This window comes from Myotis brandtii, unplaced genomic scaffold (genome assembly GCF_000412655.1).
Source record: "Myotis brandtii unplaced genomic scaffold, ASM41265v1 scaffold1643, whole genome shotgun sequence".
NCBI lineage: Eukaryota > Metazoa > Chordata > Mammalia > Chiroptera > Vespertilionidae > Myotis > Myotis brandtii.
This window is the reverse complement of record NW_005356017.1, coordinates 686,479-713,319: the sequence shown is the minus strand read 5'-3', so window position 1 is coordinate 713,319 and position 26,841 is coordinate 686,479. Positions and strand designations below refer to the sequence as shown.

The 26,841-nt window shown below is 40.3% G+C and overlaps 1 protein-coding gene across 2 annotated transcripts in view; it reads left to right on the top strand.

Moving 5' to 3' along the window:
- The window catches only part of ZFPM2 (zinc finger protein, FOG family member 2), a 312,267-nt gene that overhangs the window by 170,186 nt on the left and 115,240 nt on the right, over positions 1–26,841 (top strand). The gene's annotated exons all lie outside the window — the stretch shown is intronic.

Genomic DNA, 26,841 nt, shown 5'->3' with positions numbered 1-26,841 from the left:
CAAATTTGATCCTCTCTTCCTTTTCCTCTTACGATTTCTCTTACCTGTGTTTGCAGCAAAGCCTGATGCTTTTTCACAACGTAAATCAAACAGTATTATGCCATGAATTACTTAGCACCACACACAGTTTCCTAAACTTGGTTCATATTTGAGTACCCCTTCCTTGTTCTCCGTTTTCAGTGATGGCCGGTTTGAGGAAATCCCAGGTTTCCCTCACAGGCATTATCTACCAAGAAGCAAATTCCTTGTGACATTTAGCACTTCCTGTCAAGGTGTATATTCCAGGAGACCGCATTCCAGCCAGTTTCTTGAAATCACTTGTGACGGGAGGGTAGCTTAAAATGAAACCCTGGCAAAGATGGAATTCTCCCCGGTAGCGATTTCTGAAGGGCAGGAGGGGACCGGGCAGGAGGAAGCGATGGCTTGCAGAGCTTTGCCTTTGATTTGCTCAGTGAGACATCAGCCTAGATGGTGTCATCCAGCTACGCCCTGGCTACAAAGGAGCCAAGCCACAGCTCACAGCTCGGCGGTGGCATGTTGCGGGACTGGCTCTCCAACACACAGCCCCCTCCTCGTGTGTGGTGTGGTTTGGGGCCCTTTCCTCCATATTCAAGTTATGGAACCGAGCTCTGTACTTTTTCCAGCAAAATCCCTCATCACTCCGCTTTGTAAATATTGCAGAACCTTGTGCTTCTCATGTTTAATTTCTTCTAGCTTTCGTTTTTTACCAAATAGACCTACTGAGATCAAAGATTTATTTGCACATTGAACCTAGACACCATGAAAGCGTACAAGGGACCAAGCAAATAAGCGCCCCTATCAATGTATTAACATAGAAAACACTAATCATAACATCAAAGACTCTTAAAAACTTGCTAGGAACAATTACAACTTGTTCCTATAATCATTATAATTTGTACACTTATAAGAGGATTGCCTTTAAACTGCCATAGCCTTTGAAAGTTGAAACACCGGAAAAAGGGAATTTGCAAGCTAAGAAAACAATCTGCACAGCAGGATCTGATTATATCCCTTTCCCTTCTATGATTGCTGGCCCCATACCCACTAGTTTCTAACCCTAAATACCTGTGGTATGCGGGTGGGGGAGCTTTCAGCTGGAAGAGAAGGTAGAATTTTCCCAGGATACGTCAATGTGATCTATCAACGTGGAAAGAAACAGTACAGTGAACCAGCCTCCCAATGCCCACATTCAAGATGCCAAAATACAAAAGGGATCTTGGAATATAGGGTTAATTACTGGGAATAACTTTTTTTTTTTTTTTTTTTTTGCTGTGCAATATCTTATCTGCATGATGGCTCTGTAGTATGGATGAAGCAAGGGGATAGCTGTTCTCCTATCATAACCCAAATCCATTGCATCTGAAAATCAGGCATTCTTTTGGAAGAGACGATGGTTACATTGTTATATAAGGAAAATAACAAAATTCTAATTCAGTGTTCAATGGAGTACTTTTTTATTATAGGTGGATATACCTCAAGCCTTTTGGCAATAAATTTTGAGTAATTTATGGAAGCTTATTAATTAATAATTAACTGATAAAACTTGTGCTAGCCTTGTACCTGGATAATAATGGTCACATTTATTAAGCACCCTTGAGTCCCCGCCCTTGGTATTCCCATACCAAATTGTACTTACTTCTCTCATTCCTCTTCACTGCCTTATTTTATGATTATAATTTTATGCATTTAGAAAGAGTAAGTAAAAAGTAAGCTATTTCCTGCCTTTCCAATCTACTCCACATTTACTGAGGGCAAGGACTGTGTCTTAGTCGCCTTTCTATCTTTGGTCTGGCATGCTGCTTATACAAAACAAAACAAAAAACGAAATAAATATTGATTAGTTGACCAGATAAACCAATGATTAATGCATGCCAGAGACTATAATAGACACTTCACATACTATGATGATGAACCGTTTGAATTCTTGCCATTTCATAGTTTCTACAAAAGGCAATTAGATATTGTTCACCCTACAAGAACAATTAGTATTGCAGTTCAAATAGCAGGGACTCCAATAACTATATATGCATTATTTCATTTAATCATCATGTAAACCTCCCATAAGGTAATGAATATACTACCTCATTTTAACAAGGTGAAATTGCGAATTCGTAGGGTAAGTAATTTGCCACGGTCACGGAGCTAATATGCGCAGAAGTTGAAGTGGGGTTCACACGCACATTGGTCTAGCTTAGGGTCTGAGTTATACACAGTGGAATATGTTCTCCCTGCATTAAGATTTAAACAGCTCAGTGAGATGGGCAGGTGTTTTTTTTCATTGGACACAATTTGGCGTTGTGGCTTAGAGAGGTAGGATGGTTGTCCTTGGGCCCATATGGAGAGCTAACATTGGAGCCAAGTTTGAATCCAGATCTTGACAATTTCAAATTCTGTACTCCGTGTCCTATGGGACTCTGCCTTTGCACGTGTGACTGTTACATGATGAGAAGATGCTCCCAAACCACACAGACCTTCATGTCCAGAAATCACGGGAGTATATGTTAATGTGGAACTTCCCAAAGTGTGTGTATGTGTGTTTTTTTCCAATGGACTTCCACGGGGATTAGTGCTCTAGGCAACACACTTGGGAAAGCTCTGCTGTAGAGGCCTGATGTTACTATCTAGAATTCAGATTTTCATTGGAGGGCGGGGATAGCTCCCCACAGTAGGTCTTCACGTTCTGGGAGTACCTTAATATTTTGGGATTGGAATAGGGACCATTCGCGTCATGGAAAATGTGACCCCGAGGAGCACACCTACCAGGACCACACGGGCTCTGAAGCCTTTTGTCGTTACAGCCAGCAGGTATGGCAGAACTCCTCAAAGCAAATGTGTTTTGTAGGTGGAAGGATTAGCAATTTAGATTTAACAATATTGACTTGAAAATCTCTAATGTGTGAGGCATTGTCATAGTGTGTATGTTATTTGGGGGGGCTCTTGTTTTCAAGTGATAAAAGTTCACGTGTGTGTGTGTGTGTGTGTGTGTGTGTGTGTGTGTGTGTGTGCTGGGAGGAGGGGCGTTCATCTGCTCATGGACCTGAGAGTCCATGGCAGTTCTGGACTTCAGGAACACCTTCATGTGTGTGTGTGTGTGTGTGTATGTGTGTGTGTGCTGGGAGGAGGGGCATTCATCTGCTCATGGACCTGAGAGTCCGTGGCAGTTCTGGACTTCAGGAACACCTTCCTCCAGTTGTTCAAACCTTGTCCCCAGATCGTCTCTCTCTGTCTTCTGCTTCCTCTTTCTTTTGTGAGCTTCATTCTCAGAAGTAGTCTCCTCAGGCGGTGGGAAGCTCCAGACTTATTCTACCAGCTCAACAATTCCAGCGAAAAGAGCTTTTCCAGATGTTTATTGGGATATATCACATACCAATCCCTAAACCAGTTAATCGCTATGACTCTCCCTGACTCTCCCTCATCGACTACAATCATCCTTAGGGCCAAAGAGTAGAATTATCCCCACAGGAGCCACTAAGATGGAGGGTGAATAGTTTCCCCAATAAAACCAAAGTACTATTGCCACACACACATACATGGTTGCTTATTGGGCTAACATCCATGCACCCAGATTTCCTTATTTTGTTTTCTAGCTGAGAACCTACATGACTTAGGCATTTTATGCCAAAATCATTATTATATGAAATGGCTAACTGAGAGTATATTAGCACCTATTTACAAATAGGATGTAAAATGCATATGTGTAGTGTTTTAAAAATTGCCTTAACCGTGAAATTTTTGATATTTTTATGTTGTGTCCATAGGCCACTTAATATGTAACTATTACCACTTAAGAGACATGCTTCTTGAAGTATTATTAAATGTGGGCTAGTAATGAAATTAAATATAATTATAAAATTTTCATTGTCAGGGCGTTCATCAAATAATTATTATAAAATGTATTATATCACTTAGTGCTGCTTAACTGCCTGCCATCGTCTTGTTTCATCAATGTCAGAAAAGAATAGTATTTGGCGTTAATGTTATAATCTGATGTATGTTTTTCCTGCCTCAACTACCCCCTGTCATTCCAGAAAGTAATTAGGTCATCCAGACATTGATGGACCAGACTTGTTGGGTCGTCTGTTTTTGCCATTATTTTCAACAGACTCCAGATAATTCTAATTTACTTATCTGCAGTGAAAAAAGACTAAAAAGCACTATGCTGAAGTGAAAGGGAGGTTGCTAGGGGGTAGGATGAGCAAAGTCTGCCCACTTACTACTAAAATCCACTAATGCCTATCGAATGTTGGAGCTTGTCTTCTCTTTTTTTCTTTTTCAATTACAGTTTACACTGGATATTATTTTGTATTAGTTTCAGTTGTACAGCATGGTGTCTTCTTTGCTCTGTAACATTCTGTTCTTTAGAGTGGTTGCACAATATTGATGGCCCTTTTATATATAAAAAGTAAATGGCTTAATTTGAGTTTTGTTTTTCTGAGTATTTACTAGTAAAATTAAGCCTTTATTCTTGCTCTGGCCAGGTAGCTCAATCATCCTACCCATACGCTAAGGTTGCAGGTTCTCTTACTAGTTAGGGCACATAATAGAAGCAACCAATGAATGCATAAATAAGTGGGACAACAAATTAGTCTTTCTCTCTCTCTCTCCCTCTCTCCCTCTCTCTCTCTCTCTCTCTCTCTCTCTCTCGTATCTGTCTCTGTCTCTGTCTCTGTCTCTCTCTCCTTTTCTCTTTCCCTAAAATCAATCAATCAATAAAAAAGAATTCTTCTTATGTGAAAGCACAATTTCATTGTGAAACAACGGTTGCTCATATGTAACTTTGGGCAAGTCATTTTCCCTCTCTAAATCTTGATTTTCTCAGCTGTAAAAATGGAATAGCAGTGGCTGTCTCACAGAATTTTGGGGAAGATGCACCCACGCACTAACTGTGTATGTTGTTATAAATATCACTAGAGGCCCAGTGCACAAATCCGTGCACCAGTGGGCTCCCTCGGCCTGGCCTGCGGGATCGAGCCGAAACCGGCTCTCTGACATCCCCCGAGAGCTCCCAGATTGCGAGAGGTCTCTCTCTCTCTCGTATCTGTCTCTGTCTCTGTCTCTGTCTCTCTCTCCTTTTCTCTTTCCCTAAAATCAATCAATCAATAAAAAAGAATTCTTCTTATGTGAAAGCACAATTTCATTGTGAAACAACGGTTGCTCATATGTAACTTTGGGCAAGTCATTTTCCCTCTATAAATCTTGATTTTCTCAGCTGTAAAAATAGAATAGCAGTGGCCATCTCACAGAATTTTGGGGAAGATGCACCCACACACTAACTGTGTATGTTATTATAAATATCACTAGAGGCCCGGTGCACAAATCCGTGCTCCTTCGGCCTGGCCTGCGTCTGTGGTTGTAGGTTATTGCTCTTCTTCCCAAATTGCATACTACATGTTTATCAGCCAGACTTTCTTTTTCTCATTCTATGGTTTGGCTTTAAAGAGAAAGTGTCCAAGAAATAAAAACAGCAGTGACAGCAGTACTTTTTCCCAATTTCTCTGTTGCTTTTAAGACCACGGCAATTAAAAGTCATACAGAAGACCAATCTCAAAATCATTCTAGGACCATCTTCAAAGTTCTGATTTTTGTTGTTTGCACAAATGTAGCCATGCAGTTAATTCAGTTAAACCTATATTGATTGCCTACTGTGTTCCAGGTCTTATACTAGGCACCGTTGAATTAGTGACAAATTCTAATATGACCTATCTTGGGTGAGCAACTTTCTGCACACTGACTAAATTGATCAATTTTTCAACACAAAGATCTTTCATTGTAAGGATTCTTGCAAAAGTCTGGACTATTTTCCACGTTAAAATAGAGGGTCTGTTACATGTCCCTAGAACTTTGAAACAATAGCCTTGTCTAAAGTGGCAGCCAATTTTTAAACTAGCCTTCAAGCAACTTTACCTAAAGGACCTAATATCATAGAAATAAGAAATAAGAATTTAAAGGGGAAAATGTGCTTAAAATAAAGTCTTTATTTCCTATTAGTACTTCATAGAAAATGTGTAACTATTGTCTAGTTTTACAGAATTCTTACAAGAGGTGGGTGCCTGAACCCAATATTTAACAGCAGGAATTATAAAATCATAAGGCGATTAAGTTAGCGAGTCACAGAATTCCAATATTGCTTTTTAAATGACTTCAGGATATAGGAGGTACTAAGGTTATTATCTGTTATCAGGAATACAGTGGAATTGTACAACTGGATAATAACCAAACAAACTGACACAATGTAAAATTACATTATCAGTGTGTTAAAACAAAATTGCACCCTAAAGGAGTCCACATGCCAGCTCAGAGCTGCAGTGTAATTATGCTTAACTCTGATAATTAAAATACAACAGAGATCAACAGAATCATTTTCATTAAGAAAATTATTAATGATGGTGGTATAACAGTAATTGATTGCAGAGCTCCACAGGATAACGCGCTGCCGAAAACCCAACGTGTGTCATGAACATCTGAGGCTTTTTCTGGGTATGTTCTGTAAGAATGAGAGATGTTCTGGGGAGTGAGCAATTTCTTATGCCTGTTCTGGGAACCAGTGGTTGTAAAAATAGCTGCTTTAGAAAACCACCGTTTTGAGTCAAATTGTCATTTCTGAGGGGTTCTTAAGGTCAAGACAAGTGACCCCGGTAGTGACGATGTTATTTACTGTCTATTGCAGATTGCAGGATGACAGCAACTTTAGCAAATATCGGGCCTTCTGTCATTTCACACTTTACTATGCATTTGCTATATTTTTACAGTTATGTGGGTGATTTAATGATGTTATTCCAGTCTGCCTTTGTTCGTACCAAATAGTTTATTTCCTTAGTTATTATTAAGTATGCTATGTGATATGAAAAAATGCATTTGTTCTCATATCAATATCGCTGTGACTTTCCTTAATGAAATGTTGGTAAATAATCCTCCATATAATACTATTAATTACCTCATGCTATATCACATGCTGGAGAAAAAATATCCCTAACTACCCTGGATCCATGCATGAATGAAGCTTCTGTCTCGTAGGGGTAAAAACCCAGTTAGGGTGATGGCAAATGATAAGACCTAAGACTATATCCATTTTATAGGTATAAAAACGAAAAAGGCAGTGTGAGGCCTTTTGACAGGTGACTGACTGTCATTCAGGTAGGTTAGCTTGTCATTCAAAGAGATGCTAATCTTGAAAGCTACCCCCAAAAGTATCTTTGTCAACTAAAATGAGGGACAACTCTTCAGTGTAGTAGATTTTTTCCAGAGTAAGATACGATGAATAGTTCTTTATATAATAAAAGCCTAATATGCTAAGTGTGTGGTTGTCTGGTCGGCCATTCAACCAATCAAAGCGTAATATGCTAATGATATCCTAAGGCCTCTCACCCACTCACTATGACGTGCACTGACCACTGGGGGCAGACGGTAGACTAGTCACTATGACATGCACTGACCACCAGGGGACAGACGCTCCAATCAGTAGGTTAGCTTGCTGCAGGGGTTCCTGCTGATCAGGACTGAGCAAGACAGGCCGGACACGCCCGGGAGCCCTCCTGCGGTCCCTCCCCAGCTGGCCAACCTCCCAGGTCCCTCCCCAGACGTGCACTGACCACTGGGGGCAGACGGTAGACTAGTCACTATGACATGCACTGACCACCAGGGGACAGACGCTCCAATCAGTAGGTTAGCTTGCTGCAGGGGGTCCTGCTGATCAGGACTGAGCGAGACAGGCCGGACATGCCCGGGAGCCCTCCTGCGGTCCCTCCCCAGCTGGCCAACCTCCCAGGTCCCTCCTCAGCCCTGATCATGCACCAGTGGTGTCCCTTGGCCTGCCCTGTGCCCTCTAGCAATCTGGGCTGAGGGACCCTCCCCCCGAGTACATGAATTTTGTGCACCGGGCCTCTAGCTATATTATAATTCCAAGTGAAAAAGCAGAATATGAAGTATTGAGCCTCGAAGGATTATAATTATATTAAAAAGTGTATGCATAGAGAAACATACTGGAAAGAAATACCTCAAAATTATACAAGTAATTCTATAAAGGTGGTAAGATTTGGGAATCTTTTTTGCATCCCTCTTTTATAATTTTCTTCATGTGATTATTTTTTCTTATGTAATTTGAGAAAAGTATTTGCAAATGAAAATCACTCTTTGTCTTAGCTACGTTCTTGCTCTTCTTTTTATACAACCCAAACTAAAAGAACAAAGAAATCTCTGCCTTGCCCACAAAGTGTCTCTCATCCGTAGAATTTAAATTATTTCCTGGTGATATAATTATTTTTCCTTAGTATCTCTATAAATGTCCTAACATTTTGTTTTATGAGATAATTTCCCAAATAAGATAAATGTACTTGGGCCCATGCTTTGTGCATGATATGGCCCAGGTGTCATGAGGGATACAAAGGACTATGAAACATCGCCCTGGCTCAGGATGCTTACTGAAACGCCTTACTTGATGAAGGTTGTGTTAAACTGAGTTCAAGCTTGCATGGTCAGAGCAAAGTTGACAGAGGATGTGGAATTGTGCTTGGCTATTGAAAGTTGAATATAAGTTTGAGAAATGGGAGAAAGGCGTTTGAGGAGGTTGAAACTGTGCCTAAGAGCATACAGTGTTTCCGTGAGAGTGTCAGAGCACGCTTTATTTAAATAAGGGAATTTACAGATGAGACCAGTGAGGGACCAGTTTCTGAGGGCCATGCCTTGGTTTCAGTGGCTTGCACCGTGGAAGACCTCCTCTGGGAGGAGTGGAGAGCTGCTGAGCGTTCAGAGGCACACATGATCACATCGGGATTTTAGTACAAATGTTGTGTGTGAGGTTAAGCTTGGGCCCATCCATTAATAAAAGCAAGACTTTATCTGTCAGGGGAGTAATGTTGGTAGATACACCCTCTAGAAGATAGTGGTGAATCTTTCTCCTTATCCACTTAATACCCGAGTCCCACAATTTTTCAACTCCAAATGGACCTCCTAACCCTCACCGCACCACCGTTTTCCTGTCCACCAGCCCCTCCTGTTTTTTTCTCTCAGGTCACCTGGCTTAGATTCCAGGGCTCATGATTCTAATTACTCTTTTGTACTCCCTCACTCTTTTCTCTTTCCAGCCTTTACTTCCATTCTGGTCAATCCAACTTACCACTTTTCTCTGGGCAGAAGTTAAAGTGAATTAATATCTGTGCCATGCTTAGAGTAGTGCCTGATTCACAGTGAGCGCCACATAAACATGTGGTCACAATAAGACAAATGAACCACCACCACCAACAAAACCCAATGCTGACTAGCTTGCATTACATTTGATCACAAGGTAAATGAGAACCCTCAGTGTATGTAGTCTGTCGATACAGATTTATTTCCCTAATGAATCTTCAAGGTCATTGTTTCAGACTTCTGTCTCCCCAAACATACAACATCTCTTGCTAGAGGATGACCTTGCTTCTTGTTTCAGAGAGTGGAAAACTGGAAGCACAAACCACCCTCCAGTAGCTTCCCATCACAATTAGACTGAGATGGCATGGAGCCCTATCCGGCCCCCTTTCCCATTGTGACAGCAGAGGTGAGCAGTGGGCAGAGACTGTCAGCCTGCAAAACTTAGCTACTATTTGGCCCTTTACAGAAAAAGCTTGCCAACCCCAAACTAAACCTACCGAGTCATTACCTTGGCCTCATAGACCCTCACTGCTCTGCCAGGGATGCCTCTGTGGTTACATTTATGGCAGCTCTCCAACTGCTCTGTGGCAGTGGCACAGGTCCCCTTGCTTTTGCTTGAGAATACAAAACATGTGCCTGCCTCAGGGCCTTTGCACTGAGCTCTGTCCCCACAGTGCTCCCTCTCTTACTTCATTCAGAACTCTGTCTAAATGTTGCCTTCCCAGAGGGTCTGCCTAACTATCCTGTCTCTCTCTGTCTCTCTTATCTCCTCTGTATGAGTTGGCTTAGGCTGCTATCACAAAATACCATAGACTTTGGGGCTGAAAGGACAGATCTTTGTTTCTCACAGTAAGGGAGGTTTGAAAATCCAAGATCAGGGTACAGGCAGATTTGGTGTCTGGTGAGAGCCCTCTTCCTGGTTTGCAGAGGGGCACCGTCTTGCTGTACCCACACCTGGTGGAGGAAGAGAGAGCAGGGGAGCCCCCTTGTGCCTCTTCTTAAAAGGGCACTAATCTCATCATGAGGTCTCCATCCTCATGGCCTAATTACCTCCCAAAGGCTTCACTGGGTTAGGGCTTCAACATAAAAATTTGGGGGAAACACAGAACATTTAGGCCATAACATCCTCTTTCTCATTTATCTTCATATATGACATTTTAGCATTTAGTAAAAAATTGTAATGTCATTTACCCACCCCTAGAATGGGACTTCTTCAAGGATAAGAATTTTGTATGTTTTTAAGCAGTCCATGGTAGTACATGGCACATAGTATGTGCTCACTAAATACTTATGAATGAATAAGTAAATGAATGAGTTGCTCCTTATTCTTTAATATGGAAAACAATATAAGATATGCATTTAATAATTTTTCCACAATCATCTCCTTGGCTTTTGATCAATTTTCTGAGATGCCCTCAAACTTTATTTCTTAACTTCAGCATAGAATTTTAACTGTAATTTTTATACTTTACGAGAGGTCTTTCTTATTCTCTGACAGTTTTTTTAAAAATATATTTTTTATTGATTTTTTACAGAGAGGAAGGGAGAGAGATAGAGAGTTAGAAACATCGATGAGAGAGAAACATTGATCAGCTGCCTCCTGCACACCCCCCACTGGGGATGTGCCCGCAACCAAGGTACATGCCCTTCACCGGAATCAAACCTGGGACCCTTTAGTCCGGATGCTGACGCTCTATCCACTGAGCCAAACCGGCTAGGGCTGACAGTTTTTTTTTAAATGCCTTGCTCTTTTTATATGGATATTATTTAATCTCTGAAGATAGGAATTGGAAGGATGTTTAGGAAGTTATGTGTCCTGTACAAAGTTTCTTACTTTTTCTAACCTGTTTGGTCCTGTATTCAGTGTTGAAGCTTTCCTCAAATGTCTAGAGATCCATGAATGTCTGCTTTGTTTTTTAGGAGTGAGGCACTAAAAGCCAAATGCTATACAATAGCATGCACAGGCAGGTGGTGGGTTTTACATATGGTAATAGGATCACAATCTCACCATAGTAATGAGGTCCCCAAATAACAGCACATGTGATTTTTTAGTCTTAGTGTGATTAGCTTCTCCAGAGAATGCCAGTCTCATCTCTGAGATTTACGAATCTTGCAGTCAGCCGTTAGAGGACTTAGTGGGCAAAAGGGATCAGGTGGTGCATTGGGTAAGTCCTATTTCCGTTTTGAGATTGTAGATGCTCCCTTCATCATCTCACTCAGGTGACACTTTACCATCCCCCTTGCCGAGCCTGTGTCTCTGGACCTGAAGCCACTGTTCCAGTTCTGCAAAGACTAAGCCTCCATCTCCTAACCCAGTAGAAAGGGAGTGTCCCTTAGCTCTCTAGGGAATAGCTGACCATGTGTAGCTAACAGCTTCTTACTCAGAATGCAGGCCTGCAGGTTATAGCCCCACTGCTCAGCCCACCTTTCAAGGCACCAGGCGTCTTTATTTCCTGATTTTTTTTTCTAGATTCTGCAGAACAAATCTGCTTGCTTCTTGCTAACCTACTGCTCTTCAAGTACCTCAATTTCGGCTTTCCATGCTCCGCTTTGTCATCTTTACCGTTTTCTAGCTTCTGAGATTTTGTTGACTTCTGTTGATTATTCTGCCCTGTCGTCTCTTTGCCCTCATCATCCTTTTTTTTCTTTATTGTCAGGTTAGTGAAAGGGAATAGAAGGAAATGCATGTAATTAATTCTCAGGAGCCTCTCTGCTTTCGGTCTTGGACAAGCTTCTGCAAAGTTTTGTGCATTCGTGCTTTTGACTTCTTAAATTCCGATGGCTTCTCTTGTCTAGTTTCTACCTTCCTGACTCCATTGAAGTGACTCACAGGTCTCCTGTGGTTTCCTGTTGCCACTTTTTCCTTCCAGGGGGCTTGATCTGACTGTCCCTTGTCATGGCCAGTGACAGGTGTCTCCATCACTGTCCATCCACTAAGCATTATCATGCTCTCATCTTTCTTCTCACTTATATTTTCCCTAGATTACCTCATCTGTGTTTTTTACTACTCTACTCTTTAGAGCCTCATTCATCCTCCACAGATACCCTATGCTCCAACTTTACTAACTTATTTTAAATTTCTCAAATACCCATTGCTTGTTTATATCCATCTTTGGACATTCATGTTTCCCTTGCCTAATAAACTTCTAGCCATCTTGATCATTGCTACAAGGTGCCACCCAAGACGTAGTGTGTATCAGTGTCTCTGAGCAGCCTTCCTTGCTCTGTCGCCATAGGGACAAGCTCCACCCCAACCTGTGCATTTTCCAAAGTTGGATGTGAACACCTCGAATGCAATGACTCCATTTCTCACCTCTATTCCTCCACACACAGTATATAGTATACACTGATTGAATTCTGAATTATTATTTAATGCAGCAGTTCTCAACCTGTGGGTCGCGACCATCGGAAAACACTTACAGCATATCAGATATTTACATTATGATTCATAACAGTAGCAAAATTACAGTTATGAAGTAGCAACGAAAATAATTTTATGGTTGGGGGTCACCACAACATGAGGAACTGTATTAAAGGGTCACAGCATTAGAAAGGTTGAGAACCACTGATTTAATGGCTTTTATGGTGCACCATTCAACAGAGTAAGCTCTACTGAGACTTTAAATAGTTTAGAAATTACTAGTGTGGAAATCATTTGAAAATTCAGTAACCAAATACTTTTCTCCCCACATCTAGAAAATTATACCATGCGCTAACAAGCTTTTAAAAATGCTAAGGAATCTGGTACAAGAGGATTTCTTTGGAGTGTCTTATACATACATAGCATACATTGTACTATATCAGTTAGCATGAGAGCATGTAAGAGTATGGAAATATTAAAATCGATATGCATGCAAAGGATGCTGCAAAGCCGTGGGGTTTTATTTGACATGTTTGCACACCAGCTATCCCAAGGCATTGGCTCACGATTACTGGGCAATTCTTTCTGGACCCACTTTCTTTCTCCTCCTGTCACACATTAACTGTGCCTGTCGTTCTAAGCTCTTCACTGGGGGGAAGTCAGCCAGATCTCCAGACTTTGCTCTGAGACCTGAAATTGGAAGCTTTTCGTTTTTATTCTGGGTGTATAAGTCCATTTTTGAAGGCTATTTTTAAACTTAAAAGGTCACCTTGTATGCCATGACATACAGTAGCACTTCAGAGAAGATATATTCTCATTAGTCTGCCTGAGGCCTATGAAGACTGTCAGACAACAGTGGGGTCAACCAAGATAGTATATCGTGGTGTTGCTAGCCAGAATATCCCAACCAAAGGAACGGATCTGAAATACATACATTTCAGTAAAAACAGATAAGATCTTTCTACCTATCTATTCATGTAGTCCTGTCTGCCGCCCATTGAAATTCAATGCGAATAAATTACTTTAAGCCAGTTTTTCTGTGAGAAATCTAGTATTTATCATCACTGTCTGGTCTCTGTTGTCAGTAAAGATTTTCAAGAATGACTGCTCTTCAGTTCAACACCCTTCGCTTTGTGTAGTCTTTCAAAACCTAGAAGTCTCAGAGGTTTCTTATTAAAACAATATTTTTCAGAATACTTATCAAATACTTCGAATGAGGAATTTATGGTTTCATAAGGAATTTGATATGATTCATGTGTGATATTTCTACTCCCTTCCCCCCAAAAAGGGACATAAAATTTGATCAAGAAACTATTAAATAATAATTTGGAGTTTCTTAGTGTCGTAACTAATTTTGCAATGCAAATAAAATCTTAAGTGTCTCACGTATTATTTCTGTATCTTGCTGTGTAGGTTTCTAGAATTAATTGTGTGTTTTTTCAGTCAAACATTCTCACCTGTCAAGTCCAAAATGGCTTGAGTTTAGGGAAGCAAAAAATAATAGGTTATGGAAGATATTTAGGCCAAGCAGTATTTTAGTTTTGCATTTTGCCTGGAGATATAGATAAGAAAGATATCTTACCCTCAGTGAGATGAAGTAAGGAGACAATGTGTATGAGAAAATGGACAAGTTACTTTTTATCTTTGGCTTTAAAGATATAATTTTAGTTAACTATCTAAAAGGAAATTAGGATGGCCGTCTTTAAGATACCTGTAAAAATGAAAAGTGGTTATTAAAAAGATGGCTGTTACATGAAACTTGGGGATTGCATTCTTTGAAATATTAGTTCTTCCATTCATTGAAATATTAGTTGAGTACCCACAATTTGCCAGGTAGAGAATCTGTTACCTTTTGTGATATGTTCAAGTTATTTATGCCTTACCTTGGTGTGCTACTAGGGTATAATTTGTCCATATATAAACTATTCCTTTTTTTTTTAAGAAAAAAAAATGGCTGGTGTTTGGCTACTTAATATGTGCTTTGCCAGTGAAGAACATGGCATCAGCTTAGAAATGCAAAAATCCCAGGGCCCATTTAGACCTACTGAATCCAAATCTGCATTTTAATAGAATTCCAGGGATCTTGTGTGCACACCTAAGTTTGGGAAGCTAGTGATGACTGGCCTGACTTTAGCAGAAGAGTACACTGAGGGATAGAAACAGTTAACCTTGTAATACAGTCGCCTAATAAGTCGCTGGGATTTGTGAATTTATTTGCAACTAGCAAACACCATTGTAGAGCATGAGACTATCATAAAGGAAAAATAAGGATGTTGAAAAGTTCTTCCTGTTTTGTCGTTAAATACACAACAGCTTGAGTGCTATCTTTTTTGGCACTCCCCCTGGTTCCCACAAATGGGTTTATAGAAAAGAAAATGCTGCTGTCCTCTCATGGAAACATTTATGGCTGTTTTTTTTCCCCCTCCTCCTCTCTAGCACCTCCTAATTTATATTAAGCATCACATTGTAATGCTGTTGCTTTTCACGGTGAAGATGCCCCCGTGCGTTCGCCTTTAAATCAGCGCATTGTTATTTTGTACAACAAAATGCTAAATAAGTACTGAGGGGAAACAGGCCCCCTGACCCCTGCAGCTCTCCGGAGGCTTGCCTCTGTCATCCTTCCTGCACAGCCAAAGGGGGAACAAGAGAAGGGAAGAAATAAAATAATAATAAAAAACCCCACAAATTTGCTGAGCCACACATTTCAAGTTGTCGACAACCCCATCCACGAGAAAACAGAGGAAAATATATATGCTCTCTGTCCTGTCAAAAGGCGTTCGCCTTATCTTGAGAGACTGTCAGGGCAGGAACATCAGTGAATGGACAGGAGTCTATTAAATTAATAAGCCGCTGGATGGTGTCTGGAGAGTTATGATGCTCCATAAATCCAGTTTGATCATGGTGGACAAGGTTTAAATCTGCAGGCTTCTAATACACAGCCACTTCTTGGATTGGATTTGAAGTTTTGTGCTGGAGACACAGAGATAGTCCTGCACCATGTGAATTAAGATTTATCTTTTTTTTTTCTTTCCCCTTCTGCTTTTTTTTTTCTTACACTACTTACAAAAATAAAAAAAAAAATGAAAGCACCTTAGGGATCCTAGCAAATGTTACGGCTGGAAATGAAAGAACTGTCGTCAAGGTGAAACCGTGACCTAGAAGCCTAAAATCAAACCTTGGTCAGTCTATTCAAGCAGCCCCATCAGAACTGAGTGTAAAAGGTCCCGCGTGGAAGGAAAGCTGCCTGAACTCATCTGTAACCTGTTTTACAGGGGTGCCTGTCAAATTCTGCTCGTCTGTATTTATGGCAGAAAGGAAAACGAATGGTGTCAGGTCTGCCCAATAGTCATAAAAAAATCAGGAAATATTTTCTTCACCCCATTAAATAAAGTCCTCTGATATAGCCTTTATTGTGATATAGGTTTATTTGAGGTTTCAGCTTCCAACCATTTTAAGCCAAAAGAACTGCGTTTTATTATTCAAATAAATTCCCAAATAAGCTATGAACTTTAGGTTGAGAACAATGTATTTATATGGGACTGATAAATAAAATCCCTGGAATAAAAACACTGGAATTTGTTCAGTCATAAAATTCTCCCTGTTAAGTTGAGAACATGATTGCACTGGTTATACTATCCAAATCATGAGGGAAATTGTTAATTACATGTGGTAGAGACTGTCAGGGCAGGAACATCAGTGAATGGACAGGAGTCTATTAAATTAATAAGCCGCTGGATGGTGTCTGGAGAGTTATGATGCTCCATAAATCCAGTTTGATCATGGTGGACAAGGTTTAAATCTGCAGGCTTCTAATACACAGCCACTTCTTGGATTGGATTTGAAGTTTTGTGCTGGAGACACAGAGATAGTCCTGCACCATGTGAATTAAGATTTATCTTTTTTTTTTCTTTCCCCTTCTGCTTTTTTTTTTCTTACACTACTTACAAAAATAAAAAAAAAAATGAAAGCACCTTAGGGATCCTAGCAAATGTTACGGCTGGAAATGAAAGAACTGTCGTCAAGGTGAAACCGTGACCTAGAAGCCTAAAATCAAACCTTGGTCAGTCTATTCAAGCAGCCCCATCAGAACTGAGTGTAAAAGGTCCCGCGTGGAAGGAAAGCTGCCTGAACTCATCTGTAACCTGTTTTACAGGGGTGCCTGTCAAATTCTGCTCGTCTGTATTTATGGCAGAAAGGAAAACGAATGGTGTCAGGTCTGCCCAATAGTCATAAAAAAATCAGGAAATATTTTCTTCACCCCATTAAATAAAGTCCTCTGATATAGCCTTTATTGTGATATAGGTTTATTTGAGGTTTCAGCTTCCAACCATTTTAAGCCAAAAGAACTGCATTTTATTATTCAAATAAATTCCCAAATAAGCTATGAACTTTAGGTTGAGAACAATGTATTTATATGGGACTGATAAATAAAATCCCTGGAATAAAAACACTGGAATTTGTTCAGTCATAAAATTCTCCCTGTTAAGTTGAGAACATGATTGCACTGGTTATACTATCCAAATCATGAGGGAAATTGTTAATTACATGTGGTTTTTTTTTCCATCAACTTATAATTAGTGTTATAAAGTGAAACTTTATTTTCTTACCATGGAAAATATTTATGTTAGAAAAATCTAGGATGGCTGACAGTGCTTCGTTGTAACCAATGCTACATGCCATTGCAACATATTTAAGTCACCATTAGAATACTTACTGTGGAATCATCCAATTAACCCAGCTCTCTCCTGTAACGAGGTGTTAAATCATTACAGAGCGTGTGCGGAAGGCGAAGGGAGTCCACCTGCATTCAGTGGGCACTGTATACAAAGCCCCTTCCTGGACGTGGAATCACTAAACACTGAAAAATAGCCTACGGAAGCCACGCTGTTATCCTCAGTTTCACCATGGAAACATGAAGGTGTAGAGCTTAACTAACTTCCCAAATCACAAAGCTAACAACTGACACAGTTCTAATCAAACCCATCTCTGCTTTTCATTTACTCATTCTTTTATTCAACACCTTTTTTATTGAAGGCCTACTATGGGCCAGGTGATTTTCTAGGCATGGGAGTGAATGAAACAATTATCCCCTCACTGTGAGCTAACATCTTTGGTTAGAGGGCCAAAAATAATCAATTGACTTAAAGGTCCAAGTTGTTTGCTTGTGCACACATACACACACACACACACACACACACACGCACACACCCTGCCTCCTTTACAAAGAACCCAACTAAGTAAAGTTGGTTGAACCCTTTTGGGTTCCTAAAAGTATATGTTCTAGGGTTTTCTTATGGACCTCTGAAAATTACTGACTTTTTCAGTGAAAAATTTTGGAGATTTTCCCCCCATAAGTAACTACTGCATATCTAAGCATTAATGTCCTCTTACCCCAATATAGTGCGCATTAGTAGTCAGAGATTAAATAGATATTTGGATAATTACCTCATCCAGTTCAGTTGTAAATAAATCTCCTCTGTGTCACTCTCTCCTCCCACCACAACAGTATATTCTGTCTCTAGCCAGGAAATGCCTAAGAAAACAGATGAGCCCCACACAGTGCCCTGCAGGTCAGCACATTCTGGCTTTGTGGGACAGATAGGGAGGGTAAGTCTGCAAGCCCACAACTCCTAGTGGGAACTCCCTGCTTCTGGTTTTTCAAGTTCAGTCGTAGAGGCTGTGTCAATAGAAGGATCTCAGCTGCTCTCAAAAGCAGGAAGGAGACTATTATTATGTTTGCTAGCAGGACTTGAGAAAGGAATATTGAAAAGTTTTTGAAGATTCTTATCTAGTGAACATTCCAGAAGCAGCATTGCCCCAACTAAACGCATTTACTTGTGTTCTGATTCCAGTTCTAAGTTCTAGAAACACGGAGAGTTGGGGATCAAGGCCTGATTAATAACAGAAAACACTCAAGAAATACTTGTTGAATGCATACATGAATGCTTGGCTTCTCTTTTCTCCATTCCCTTATTCCTGAGTTTCTAAGTCTAAAGTAGAGACAATAGACTGAGTTGGGAAGAAATAATAATAAGGATTTATATTTAAAGGATAAGTTAGCTGATAGCTTTCTCGTTGATGATGCCTTTCTATCTTTATAAGATTTTGCATTATACAGTAGCAGCTTTATTTATATCCTACAAGGTGTCAGTCATACCAAACACACAGAGCTACGTACCTGATTCCACATCTGGCCTTCTGTACAGAGATAAAACATTTGAAGTTAAAAGGCCAAAAAGGGAAACTAAAATTTGTTGAGCACCGACTTCACAACAAACCTTGTAATGTGTTATGCAGCTACTCTGCAAGGGATGCTGTAATGACTACATGTGAAGCAACTGAGAATATATTCTGGCCACGGTTATATAGCTAGTGAGGGACAGAGTTAGAATTTGTACCTAGCTTTATTCTCAACACAGTATTGCCTACAAATAAAATGGTGTTTATCTCTACTCATGCATTTATATTTTAATCATGATATGATGTACCTACCACATTAATAAAACAATTCAGTCCACAGGGGCTTGACTCTAAAGAAAAAAAATTATTTTGAAAAACACTGAAAGGTAGGATATAAATTATATAAATAAGCATATAAATAGAGCATTTTCAGAAGAAAAAGCTCAATGCAATTCTAATTTCCCTAATCTAGTTTTTTTTAAGTTAGTGGCAAACAACAAAATATACAAATCTTAAGTGTACAATGAAGATATATATAGAATATATCTGTTGATTTGTGTATCAATAGTGGGGTGTTTTTTTTCATCGCTAGCTAGTATTCCATTGTGTGAGGACACCACCATTTATTTTCCTATTCTATTAATGGATATTTGGGTTGTTCTCTTCACATCTGCAGCCATGGATTCCTCAAATGAGGGAAACTGTTTTTATTCAGAGAGTCTGGAAGCCTCTGGTAGCTAGAGTCTCAAACCAGGGACATTTTGACCGAAAGAGCCTGTCAGAAAAAGAACAACAGCTTCCTTTGTTTTTGTATTTCAGCGACCTTTAAATCTTATCGACCCCAATCATTCTCTAGGAATTTGCATCCCTAAATTTTTCTGCATTTCCAATTCTATCAGTTATCTTCTTGACTGCCTAACCAAAGTGATTCAAAGATGAAGGAATTTTAAAGATATTCTGATGGTCTTAGTGTGTGAATTTGCATGGGCTTCTTCACTTTTGGGGTCTTTATTTCTTTTTGTCTTATTAATTGCCTTCCACAAAGCAACTGAGCTATCATAAGGCACTTTGAAATCCCTGGATGAAAATAGCTAAAGCCATGGAAAATATCAGCATTATTATATCAGTTAATAGGCCATTGAAGCTATGAAAGGAGCAACCAGAAGGACAGATGAATGGCTGAGAGAGGTAAAACAATTATTTAAAGGAGAAATCATGTGTAATAGTAGCCAGGGTTCTGAGAACAGGAATAAAATGTGCATCAGAAGGAGCTGGATCTTAAAGGGAAGTGATACATCCTGACTTAATTAGAGGGCTCTGAAAATGGGCATCACCAGACAATTTCAGATAGCTTTGGTACTCCTTTCTATGAATTAGCTAAAGCATTAAGAATAATCCTAGGATATGCCTTGATCTGTGTTTTATTGAAGAATCTGTACCTTTGCTGGAGAAATACATTTTTGAGAAACTTCTCAGAACCTAACTTGCTCAGATGTTTAAAACAAAGAGAAAAGAATAAATAAAATCCTGAGAAACAAGAAATCATACAGTTAACAGCCATTGGCCGCTATGCCCTAACCTTCAACTCTGAAAGTATGATGAACTAATGTGGTTGATCTGTTAGTTGAAACAAATGTTCCGGAATGTTGGATCGGAAGCGTCTGAGACATGCGGGAGTGAATTGGCTCTCTGGCCAGCCAAAAAGTCCTCTGATAGTAGAGGGTGGGCAATTCATTTAAAAACACAAGAATAAATAAATGATTTTGCTCTAAAAGTGCAAGGGATGGCATTAAACAAACATAATTACTACTAGCTATGTATAACAAAGTTGTTTTTTTTCTTAGAAAGTGCATTATAGATGTTTACATGGAGTAAAATTACAAAATGCTTTTTAAAACATATTAAATGATAGAATAATTCATATAAAAACTCAGATTCAATCCTTTGCAGAAATACATTTCTTTAGAACTGTGCTTTTCATTTGTAAAAACTATTTAAATATTTCAAGGATAAGGATGATAATTTCTTCAATAGTTCAAATGAGTTTAAAAATAAAGTATAAGATAGGAATTTACCAAACCACACTTCTAAAAAACACAAAGATTAAGGAGAGCGAAAAGCTTTTTACACATTAAGGTTTCTTAAAGTTCTTCGTGAGATAAGCGTTAAATGACTGCTAGCATATATTAGGAAGCATAACTGCCTTGGAATGGGAAAAATGTCTTTTGTTTTATCCTGATACTAACAAAGAGTTTGGGAAAGAAAGATAAACCCTTTCCTGAATTCTTCAGGTTACTCTTCGTATAAACTTGTCTAATGAATAATCAGCTAATCTTTGAATACTTCCTTGAATTAAAGAAACTGGAAACTGTTAAGCAAATATATTTGTTAATTAAACTGCGAAGTCATCTTGGCATCAGAGAGCCATGGCTCTACCCTTTAGGGTATTGTTTCACTTGTTGTTTTCATTTGTTGGATCCCTAGTCCTGTCTAGCTTTGCCCCTGGCCTGGTTTTCAGGAGGGAATACCTTCTGGACCCCCAGCCAAAGTCCACTTCAACTGCACTTCCATGTGAAGTATCAGAGTTTACGACCTTGTGGTGGCGTTCCAGAATAGCCAGCACTTTCTCTTTCTCTCCTAAAAAAAAGCTGCAGATAATAATATACAATAGTGACGGAGAAGAATGAAACCCCCAAAATGAATGAAAGCAAGATGCTAAGGGCAAAATTAAGTTCTGTGCATGTGTGGGAAAATGACTTTGGCGAGAGTAGGTCTAAGCAGACGTATGCGTGCACATAGACACAGGCCTGTGTGAACGTGCATGTGTGCAGACACACATGATCTTTCTTTAGTAACCATAGCAAAATCGGTAAATTGTGGAAATAACACTTCCGGTGTCACCATGCCCCCTAGCTCCTCATTAAAGTACTGTTTTAGCTTTAAATAATCAGTTGGTTATTTTTGTGTCTCCTTAAAGCATTAGGATCTCTTAATCACGTCTCACTAATACTACATGGCATTTCAGATCAAGGAGAGGACCGTAGAATGCATCATACTCTAGACAAAAATAAACGGTAAACAGTAAGGAACATGAAAAACCAGCTCCTTAAATACGCCCTAGTGATCTCATGCGGCCAGTTCATCTTCCCCTTCCTCACACCAGCAAGTGGGCTTGGAGTAAACAAAAGCTTGTGTGTGTGTGTGTGTGTGTGTGTGTGTGTGCAGCTACTATGTGTTAGGTATTGTTCTAGGTCAGTGGGCGGAAAACTGCGGCTCACAAGCCACATGCGGCTCTTTGGCCCCTTGAGTGTGGCTCTTCCACCTGCAGTGAGGGACAACACTCTATGGTGTGCGTGTGCGTGTATGGCGGGGGGGAGGGGATTAGAGGGCAGACATTATGCTTTAAATTGCCAAAATTTGAAAGCACAGAAATGCCTCCAATATCAAAACAGTGAAGTTAGTAGTAATATAGTCCTATCTATAATTCTGATGAAAAAAGTTTTGGCCAAAATTTTGTAAACCTGTGTGAGTCACTTGAGAAACAAGCTCTGAAAACCCAATTACGTGAATGAATTAGGGGAGTGTGGGGGGGGGAGGATTGCCTTGAGGCAACCCAGATTATAAATGAAAATTGTGGACGAGGACAAGAAACAAAAGCAGAAGGACGTGGCTTATATTAAAAATAGTTTCGAGGGTTTTTTTTTTGCATGGAATCATTTTTAGTTTTGTTCCAAGAAGAGACCAATTCTGAAAGGACTGACCTAGTCATGGGGCTTGTTACATTTCTGTGAGTGTCTGTCTGCCTAAATCCTTTGCCCTAAGGACTCCTGTCTTTCTCATATGTATTCTCGGGAATGTCACATTCTCGGCAGAGGAGGCAATCTATAAAATCCACCTGCCCAAAATAAGGGAATTACAGCTTCCATTGTGAGGCCGCAGACCTCTGGAATGCATCCGGAGTGGTCTGCTGGCAGTATAGTTTCAATACTAGTGGAGGCTCCGGGGAAGTGCCAAGACCAGCCTTACTTTTCCCCTTTTTTCTCTTTTAATCCCTGTGGGTCTCTGTGATTTTTTTTCATGGCTGGACTAAAGTTGTGTCCACGGGAGACTTGCACCATCAAGACTGACATGTGAAAGGAAGCTGGGAGGAACAGCTTGGAGGCAAGGTTTCAAGCTTTGTCATCACGCTTGAAGAATTTTCTGTTTAATGTGCTGTAATGCAGTATTCAATGGGGACACGTTTAATTGAGTTTTACACAACCCAGTTGGGAGTAGTGCTGCAAGGTAGGTGATGTCTAGGTTTTTAATCTTCCACTCCGGAGAGGCTTGTTGACGGAGAGGTTCTTTCTCTTTGCGAGAAAAAAAAAGGAAGCATGAGAAATGATACATCCGTGGATAAAACCAATTGGCAACCCCCAAAGGAATGAGGGCGATAAGGCGAATCCAGCAATTGTACGAAATAAAAAAGAATCCAACTGTTCATTTAAATGAGAAACAACATCACAGGCTGGAGGAGGCAGGGAAGCTGGACGCAGGAATGGGGAGGAACCCGGGCTGAGGAGCGGACCCAGCGATGCAGGGGGAAGGAATTTCAGCAAACAATCGGGGGCTTGTTAGGGGGATTATCAAGGAGATACTCACTGGTGTGTGTTTTAAAGAGAAATAGGAGGGAGAACAGGGCATTTGTGCATGAGAAACAATGAATACCGTGGCAGAAGTGAGCAGGGAGGGAGCTATTATCACAGAAACAGCACTTGAAATAAATCACCATTTTTTTTTTCCTAAAGTCCTAACCTAACCCCTGCATCAACTTGGGTAAAAATAGCACCGGACCCTTCAGAAAGACAAAATAATACCTTCTCTATCAGCTCCAAGGTATTAAAGTTTCTGAGCTCAGGCAGCCCGTTTCTCTCCTTTTTAGCAGCCTAAGCCCAGGAAAGCGTGAAGCAGCTGCCGCATCCAGAGACTGCGCACCCTGCTTAGTCTCCAAGACTCCAGGCCTCACGGGTGGCTCCATAGTTGGTCTAAGCGGAACCCTTTCAAAAAATTGTTTTACAATATTTATTATCAACGTTCTGGTCCCCAGCAGAGGGGGACTAGATAAAGAATTCCTGAGCCTCGGAATGTATTTACAGCATCCACTTACAAAGGAATGCTAGGTACCCTGTCACTTCTTCTGCTGAGTCTTTTGGGGCTGCCCCTTTGCAGGCTGTCCCTAACGGGGATGGCTGGCTTTCCGTGCGCCCAGGAGCCCATCCCCTTAGGAAAGCATGTTCATGATAACACAGATTCCCTTGAATTCCGGCACTCCACCTGCAGTGAGGGACAACACTCTATGAGAATGTTCTCTGCTATCTTTCGTCCGTGTTTGTGGCATGCAGATAACTAATGCATTGTTGCCTGTCAGGATTGCTGCTAATTTAGGGCTGCTGACATGGCGCCTGGGAGTCTATTCTTCCGAATATTATGCCATGGGAAGCACTGAGTTTTCACCCTTTCAAGTTAATTTGTTTTATTCAACAACTATCTCCAGTAGGAGGCACTGGGAGTAACGTGGAGACCCATTTAGACACTGCCCCTGGATCATCTTATACAAATCATTTTGCTTGTTACACGTATTCATTCAGTAGTTGTTATGCAGCTACTATGTGTTAGGTATTGTTCTAGGTCAGTGGTCGGAAAACTGCGGCTCACAAGCCACATGCGGCTCTTTGGCCCCTTGAGTGTGGCTCTTCCACAAAATACCACATGCGGGCGCGCATGTACAATGCAATTGAAACTTCGTGGCCTATGCGCAGAAGTCGATATTTTGTGGAAGAGCCACACTCAAGGGGCCAAAGAGCCGCATGTGGCTCGCGTGCCGCAGTTTGCCAACCACTGTTCTAGGTGCTAAGTATAGTGCAGTGAAACATGGAAATTTCTTCTCTCTTGGGCTTACAGTCTAGCCATTTTCTCACTTAATTTTTATTGTCACCTTATAAAATGGCTGTTATGATGATGGTATTACCTAATATTTATAAAGCATCTTTTACTTTACTTTTGCTTTACTTACCTCGTCGAATGAAGTCTGAGGACCATGGTTCTAGAACCTACCTAATCCTAATCTGATGTCAGTTCTCAGTGACTTTAGTCTGCAGAACACAAAGCAAAGGAAAGTGCTAGAAATTATCAGGATAGGGTAGGGCTAAATATCCCTGGAATGAATAAAATTAGTTAGATAAGTTTGTTTATTATACTGGTACAAAAATGATAATGGTTGGATTTTATGTTTACTCTAAAACAGCACTGTCATCATTTTTTTTATTTGTCACCTGTCACTGAGATAATCCCTATTATTATCTACACTAATAAAAGAGAAACATGCAAATTGGTGTCACTCCGCTACGCCCACCAGCCAATCAGGATGAATATACAAATTAACCCAACAAAATGGCGGTTAATTTGCATACACAGGCATGGAGCGAAGACTGAAGGCTCCGGCCGGAGTAAAGACTGAAGACTGAAGAGGCTTGGCTTCTCTGCTGGGGCTGGACCAAAGGCCTGGGTTCCGGGTGCCAGAGGAAAACCAGTGCCGGCAGCCAGGGGAAGGGAAGGCCTAGTGCGCGAATCTTCGTGCAACAGGCTTCTAGTTAAATAATAATTTTATAAATAAAATGACAAAATGTCTGCAATCTCTGTCCAGGGATAATTTCAAGATTCGTCTATTTTTTGTGAAGAATTGAAACCAACCCTTAAACGGGAAAATCCACTCAAAGAAAGGTCTGCAAAATCTCATTTTAGGGTTTGTCTTCTTTCTCACATAGTGTTTAACTGTGTTGTCTGCTGGGAACCCAAATAGCCTAGATGCAAATGCTGGTTCTGGTACTTGTGACTTGTGAAGCCTAAAGCAAGTTAAATATATTCTCTTCCTTATATTCCCATTATCGAATAGGGGGGAGAATACCTACCTTATAAGGTAATTTTGTGGATTAAATGACTAAGTATATATAAAGGGCTCATAACTGTGCTTGGCACATGCTAAATGCTGTATAATTGTGAGCAAATGCTCTCTTGAACAAGTTTCTGCATTTATATCAGTGCATAGGAATCTGAGCCATAGATAAGGAATCATAAAAATTCAATGCTAAGGACATTTTTATTTTTGGCTAAGGACATTTTTAAAGGGAATTGTATTGTTAATTATTAATATTTGGAGTTGGTATTATTTAAACCATTTTTATTTATTTTTTATTGATTTCAGAGAGAGGAAGGAGGAGGGATAGATAGAAACATAGATCAGTTGCCTCCTGCACACCCGCTACTGGGGATCGAGCTCGCAACCAGGGCACGTGCTGGTTGAAACAAGCGAACAAAAAGACAGTGCTACTTGGGATTCGAACCATGAACTCCTGGTTCATGCGTTGAAGCTCAAACACTGAGCCACACCGGCCAGACTGGAATTAGTATTATTTAATTATTTTGAGTCTATAGGCAGTATTTGGGTTCAGCAACAAATATCTAGAATATAACTGCATTTCAGTGATGGAGTAGGGAACTTGGAGTTAAGCCCTGACTCGGAGACCTGCCATTTCAGAAAACTGCCCATTTGTTCTTGTTTCCTGCTCTCTTCTTTTAGAAAAAGAGATGAAATGAGTAAAGCACATCTTTTTATGATATAATCAAGAAAACACTTGGAGAGCCAAGCTGCAGACTCAGTTTCTGGATTAAAGGAAGGATGGTGGAGATTCTTGACCTTGTGTCCATCCTAACACATCACTCCAAAAAAGGAGCTCCCTCCCACAGTGATTTTGTGTGAAGTTTGCTCACAAGGCATCACCTGCATGATTCTGATGGACATTCATTTCTTTCCTCCTTTTACTCCCCATATGCCCCATACCCGCAAGCTCTCACTTTGAAAATAACTCTGTCGGCTGTGTACACTGATGTAGCTAGGTGGCTCCATCTATGGGTAGTCAAACAGACTGGAAGTTCTGAAAGCGTGGTCCACCCACCACTGGGGGCCCCAAGACACTTCCCAGAAGATCACAGGGTCAAACTATTTTCATAATATTCCTGAAATGTGATTTGCCTTTTCTACTGTGTTGACATTTGCACTGATAGTGCAAAGCCATGGTGGGTAAAACTGGAATTCTAGCATGAAGGCGGTGGCACCAAAC